This window comes from Halichoerus grypus, chromosome 9 (genome assembly GCF_964656455.1).
Source record: "Halichoerus grypus chromosome 9, mHalGry1.hap1.1, whole genome shotgun sequence".
NCBI lineage: Eukaryota > Metazoa > Chordata > Mammalia > Carnivora > Phocidae > Halichoerus > Halichoerus grypus.
This window is the reverse complement of record NC_135720.1, coordinates 13,774,095-13,781,409: the sequence shown is the minus strand read 5'-3', so window position 1 is coordinate 13,781,409 and position 7,315 is coordinate 13,774,095.

The following is a 7,315-nucleotide window of genomic DNA, read 5'->3' as shown; positions in this document are numbered from 1 at the left end:
TTATTCATGGTAGCATGGTTTATAATTGAAAATCATTGGAAACAATGTAAATGACCATATATAAGAAGATTGTTGAATAAAGTATGGTACATCCACACAATTCAGTGAGATGAAGTTCTGAAAAAGCATAAGGAAGGCTTTGGTGAATTGATATTAAGTATTAAATGATTTCCCAGGATGTATCATTAAGTGAAATAAGGGAGTCACCAAAGAATATCTATGTATCTATAATATGCTACTTTTGTGGCAGAAACAAGAAGTAAGAAAATGTACATGTGCCTGATTATTTGCGAATAAAATAACGACAAAGAACAGTATGAATAAACTAGAAACTAGTAAGATTAGTAATTTACAGGAGTTGGAAGAGAATGGGGTAGAAATAGTGCAGGAATGAGGAGAGGGTCATGGAGTGACACTTTTCCAAATATATTATTTCATTTAGTTCTGACCTTGAGAACAATGTTAAGATTTTATGGAACCCTTACCAAATGAATAAATGAAATCAAATAAATAAATGAAGAAAATTCAAAATAAAAAAGGAAACTAACTATATTCCAAATGAATAACATAATCATACTTAAGGGATGGGTAGGAGGACCTAATATAAATAAGTCTGGAAGTGTTTTGACTATATGCCTTCAAGAGAAAGACAAAAAAATATAAACAAATATTAAATTCAGTTAGTATGTGTGTTGTTATTTTTTAAAAATAGTCTTATTTTTTAGAGAAGTTTTAGGTTCACAGAAAAATTGATCAGAAAGCATAGAGAGTTCCCATATACCCCATCCCCCAACTCTTAGCCTTACCCACTATTGACACCTTACACAAGGATGGTATACTAGTTATAATCAATGAACTTATATTCACAAATCATTATCACCCATAGTCTGTAGTTTAAATTGGAGTTTACTCTTGGTGTTATACATTCTATGGGTTTTGACAAATGTAGAGTGACATGTACTCATCAGTATAATATCATATAGAATGGTTTCATGCTCTAAAAGTCCTCTGTGCTCTGTCTATTCAGTACTCCATCCCCCCAAATCCCTGGCAACCACTGATATTTTTCACTGTCTCCACTGTGTTATCTTTTCTAAAATATCACGTAGTTGGAATCATACACTTGTTTTATCTTTTCAGATTGGCTCTTTCCATTTGGTAATAAGCATTTAGGTTTCCTCCATGTCTTTTCGTGGTTTGATAGCTCATTTCTTTTGAGCACTGCATAATATTCCATTTTCTGGGTACACTACAGCTTATGTACCTATTTACCTGTTGAAGGCCATTCTGGTTGCTCTCAAGTTTTGGCAGTTATAAATAAAACTGCTATGAACATTCATGTGAGGTTCTGTATGGACATGAATTTTTAACTCCTTTGTGTAAATACACAAGCTTGATTGCTGTATCACATGGTAGGAGAATGTTTAGTTTTGTAAGAAATCATCGAACTGTCTTCCAACATGGCTGTACCATTTTTCACTCTCGCCAACAGCGAATGAAAGTTCCTGTTACTCCATATCCTTGGAATTCAGCGTCAGCACTTCCAAGTTCCTTGTATGCTGGACTACGAACTCACAATGCTTGTTTTTCACAGTGGCTAAGTTTGTCAGTTCTAAAACGACTATATGTATAATCATGGCCTGAGCAAATAAATAAATACTCTATGGAAAAGGAGACCCAGGTTCCTAACTATTAGAGAGAATCTTACATTAAGGAAAGAAAGAAGGTTATAATAAATTTTGTGACATTGGATTAGAATTTGTAGGTTTCAGTGTGAACTCAGCTTGTGTATGTTTGCACTGATACGTGTATCTAGGTCCAGATATATATATGAAAGTAGAAGTAGATGTGTTGGCATATGTATTTCTTAGCTATGTCCATGGAGGAGGCCTAGGACCTGTAATGTCCCCAAATTAGAGGGCACATCTAGCAATACATGCTGGTTTCTAAATACCAATTTCCAATAAAAGGAGCCAGAACTCCTTGGAGAAATGGCTGATTCCAAGGCTGACACAGTGCTATTGGTTGAATTATGTCATCCCAAATTTCATATGTTGAAGTCTCAACCCCAAGAATCTCAGAAAGTCACCCTATTTGGAAATAAGGCCATTGCAGTATCATTAGTTAAGATGGGGTCATTAGAGTGGGCCATAATTCAGTATGACTGGTGTCATTGTAAAAAGGGAGAATAGTGTGTGAAGATACAGAGACTTGTGTAGAGAGAAGATGAAGTGAAGAGACATGGGGGTAGGTGGCCATCCACCAGCCAACGAGTAAATCCTGGGACAGATTCTCCCCCACAGCCTCAGAAGGAACTGCCATGCTGCCAACTTGATCAGAGAACTAGGAGATAATACATTTCTGTTGTTTAAGCCACTGAGTCTGTGGTACTTTGTTACAGCAGGCCTAGGAAATTAATATACTTAGGAAAAGTATAAGATGAACATGGAATAACTTGGTTAGAAAAATAAAGAAATCTCAAAAAATGAGGAAATGTCAAAAGACACAGGGACCAGGGGACGCCTGTGTGGCTCAGTCAGTTGGGCATCTGGAGTCCTGGGATCGAGTCGTGGTTCTGGGGTCCTGGGATGGAGTCCGGCATTGGGTTCCCTGATCCTCGGGGAGCCTGCTTCTCCCTCTCCCTCTGCCTGCTGCTCCCCCTGCTTGTGCTGTCTCTCTCTCTCTCTGACAAATAAATCAATCAATTAATTAAAAAAAAAAAGACACAGGGACCATTTTGAATATGGAACAATTTGACCTTCAACAAAAAGTTATTGATAGTAAAAAACTACAACCCACTGAATATAAGAAAACTTTTATACGGATGTGAACAAATAAATGACTGAATAAATTAAAGGGGAAGTTCTTTTCTACAGAAGGATCCCAACTAAAACTCTAGAAGAAATGACAGTATTAGGAAGCCACTATTTGCCAAGAATTATACTAATTTTTTTTAGAAAGGACATTAAGTGAGAAAACAATGGTATCAGAGAAAATACTATATTTGCACAGTCTCTATGTTCCCACAAGAAACGTATTAATTACTATAGAAAAATAGTGGCATTACCATGGAGAAATCTGAAAGGCACCACCTTAACCAGCTGATCAAAGTTAATGTCAACAATAATGGGACAGGGGCACCTGGGTGGCTCCGTCGTTAAGCGTCTGCCTTCGGCTCAGGTCATGGTCCCAGGGTCCTGGGATCGAGCCCCACATCAGGCTCCCTGCTCTGCAGGAAGCCTGCTTCTCCTTCTCCCACTCCCCCTGTTTGTGTTCCCTCTCTCGCTGTGTCTCTCTCTGTCAAATAAATAAATAAAATCTTTAAAAAAAAATAATGGGACAAATTGATAAAACGTGTCTTGATGTGTTGCACTGAGAAGGATAAATACCATCACTTATGTGGTATTCCTGTAAAGAATGCATAATATAAATCTAATCATGAGGAAACATCGGAAATATCCAGTTAAGAGATGTTCTGCAAGATAAGCAGCCTGTACTTTAAAAAGTGTTTAGGACAGAAAAGACAAAGAAGGACTGAGAATTGTTCCAATATAATGAGTAAAGAGGCATCGTAACTTAACTCAATAAAGAGGACATTAGTAGAACAATTAGCAAAATTCGAGTATGATTTGTAGATTAGGTAATAGTATTGTATCAATATTAATTTTCTGATTTTAGTAAGTTACATTTAGTCGTATAAAAAATCCTTGTTTTTAGGAAATATATACAGAAGTATTTAGAGATGAAGGCACATCATATTTGCAACTTACAGAAGTTTCAGGAAAGAAAAATTATAGCAACATCTCTAGCTGTCTAATCGATCAAGAGAATGAATGGTAAGGTGTGGTAAAATGTTAACACTTGAGGAATTTAGAAGAGGTGTATAAGGGAATTCTTTATACTACATTTACAACTTTTAGGTAAGTCTGATTTTATTTCAAAATGACAAGTGCTGTACCTGGTAAGAGATAGGTAAAAAGAAAGAGAAGGAAAGAGGATTTGTGGTATATTTTACTTGAGTCACTGGCTAGGTGGTAAATTACCACTGAATTCCTGGCAAATAGAAATTATTGAGTAGGTATTAAGAATATGGGGAGAGGAGTGGTTTTAAGAAGCAAGATAATAAGTTATTTGTCACAAGTGTGAGATTTGTTCTATTCAGTAATATTTTTTTTTAGCCAAAGGGAAAAAAATAAAGGGAATGTATATATATATATAGTGAATCTGGACTAGGGATATATATAGTGAATCTGAGGAGGTACTAAGGGAGGAAAGCTTTCATTCACTTCTGCAGTTTCTTGGGGGAAATTCACCAGATGGTTTGTGAAACTGTCTTTCCTACTGTATCAATTTGTGCCACAGGACACCTTGTGGGATTAGTGAACAGATCCTTAAGGAAAAAAAAGGTCAAGTGAAGGGGTGTATTGGATCCTCTCCTCCCTCAGTGTCTTGTTTATAGAGACAGACTGAACAGGAAGAGCTGAAACAGATTTTCCTCCTTCCTTCTGCCTCTTCAGACCCCTAAGGAAAGCATTTTGTTATTGATCTGCTGCCTGCACCTTCTGGAACAGCAGTTTTGATCTATAATTCCTTTGAAACGGCTGTCAGCTACACAGGTTTATGCCCCTTTTCTTCACTTGCCCTTCTGATATGTGAATTTGGCCAAGGAGTGTCTCACTGGCTTTTTTTTTTTTTTTACATTTTTTTATTTTATTATATTATGTTATGTTACATAATAACTGGTTATTTTTAAAATGAAAAAATGAAACAAACCAAAACTGCTGGATGGAATCCATCAGAGACTCCACTGCTTCATGTAACAAGTAACCTTGTTGCTGAAGTCCAATCATTCTTGTACACACCTGCTTCCAAGGTCATTTGGAGTTATTTGTTGCAATGTGTTTGGCACAGGTTACTCAACGTGTGGTGAGAAAATATTTCTTCACGCTGCACATGCACTATGCTCTACCCTTTTGAAAGCCTTTGCTCATACTGTTTGGCCCTTACGTTATTTTGACATATGAGAAAGATGAAGCCTAGAAAGTTGGGAGAGAACCTGCTAAGAGGGCACTGTGGGTTTAGAGATGAGGCATTGCCTCCTTTGGTTCCCACTGTCCCAAAGTCCCGGGGTTACCTGCCCTTCCCTAGGACTCAGCTCTTCCATGGTTCAGGGGAGAGTCTGTTCTGAGTTGGTTTGGAATTATTAGCTCTGTGAATCAGAAGACATGGCTTTCTCTTCCTGACATTCTAGAACCTGTGTTGTGATGTTAGATGTTAGTTTCCTCGCTTTTCCTGTGGGGAACATATTTCTGTTTTTTTGAGCACATGCTCAGAAATCTTCATGGGAGATAAGCGATAGTTTCCATGTTCTCGTTCTCAGCGAGTTTGTAATCTCACAAGCAAACTGTGATCTGTGAAGTAATAGTAGCAACACAAGACCCACAGCTGCCCTCAGCAACATCACCAAAAGCAGGACTTTGTCAGTCTTCGCTTTGACTCCCTGTGTTATACGGAGAAGACAAAGGATAGTTTCATTCACAAGATTGTAACATTGTTTTTTGAATCTTTAAGATGGTTATCAGATCAGATCTAGCAGACCCTGTTTATACCTGACAAAGAAACATAAACCATATAAAGATTTTTTATAGATGAGGCCCTTCTCGTATTGTGTCTTCTGCATTCTCCCAGTTGGCTTCCTTTTCCAATCACCATGACCAGCCTCTTCCTGAAATAAAAATGTATTGACGAGAGAGCTTGAGAGTTTGTTTTTTTCAGGAATTCTTTCTCTTCTCCCATTTTCTTACTCATCATTGGACATTGAGCTTTTCAAATACCGGACTTCCCGAGTCATCCTGCACCATTTGGTGCATGTTCTAGTTTAATTTTACGTGTGTATCCCCTATGATCTGAAGTTATATCGTCTTCAGACATAAAAATAGGAGAAATGAGGTCTTTATCAAAAGAAAAAAGATTAAGAGTGTGTAGTGGTTTGAATTGTGCCCCACCCAAAGATATGTCCCTACATCTTAACCCCCAGAACCTGTCAATGTGACCTTATTTGGGAAAAGGATCTTTGCAGATGGGATTAAGTTAAAGACCTTGGGATGAGATTATTGTGGATTAGGGTGGTCCAGCTGCAAGTAATTTATGGAAGACACAGATGGAAGAGGAAAGACACAGGGGAGACAGAGATAGCCCTGGGCCCCCAAAAGTCAAGGAACAGCTGGAGTCCCAGAAGCTGGAAGAGGCAAGGAAGGGGAGTTCCCTAGAGCCTTATAAGAGAGTGTGGCTCTACCAACAACTTGGTTTCTGACTTCTGGCCTCTAGAACTATAAGAATAAATTTCTGTTGTCGTAAGCCACTCAGTTTGTGGTGATTGATTTGTTACAGCAGCCTTAGGAAAGTAATACAGAGGATATTCCAAAAATTTAGCAGGAGATACAAAGGGTTCCTCATACTGGGCAAGTGGTTGGGTAGAGCTTCAACATAATAACTTGTTAAGATAAAGAAAAATTGGGAAAAGAGTAGAGAGAAAACTCCCCCCCTCCCCGAGAATGTGTGTCCACCCTTCCTTTCATTCTGTTATAGAAGGAAGTGGTCACCTTCTCCCAAAGCTCTAGCTTCTGTCACTTCTCAGTAAAATCCCTCCCTGTGCCCTTTACCTTTACTCTCTTTACAGTCTCTCTCCTCTTAGCATTTAAACGTATCCTGGTAAATATCATCTAAAAACACAAACAAAGAGAAAACCTTAACAAGATGTCTTGGGGAGGCTGTCCATGGCTGGACATACAGGTCTACTTCAGTTTTTATACTGCTGTATAGTATTCCATAGTGTGTATGTCAGTTTGCTTATTCATTTTTCCATTTCCCTATCGAGATGGAAATTCATTATCACTCTATCACCGGAAGGGCAGTGTGCCTCCTTTATATAGGTGGGAGTTCTTGCATTGGAGTAGAAGGGGTTCATGGTGTTTCAGATGATATGATATGCACATTTTACATTGTGATATGTATTTGCCAAATTGCTTTGAAGAGTATATCAACTTAAACTCTGTCTGCTCTGTTGGATGGATTTGCTGTTGTGTACCTTCTATTCTCTTCCTTCTTTTCAGGCCGTCCCATCCATTCTCATGGCTTCTATGACATTTATAGTCACCCTTTTTATTCTCAAATCTATGATGCAAAATCTCCTGATTTTGCCTGTCCTCAATCTTCTGATTGAGACTCTTATCCACCTGATGATTAGACGCAGCCATTTTGAATTCCACAGAGAGCGGCTCCCTTTTCTAACTCCCTGTCAGAGGATCCATCGAGC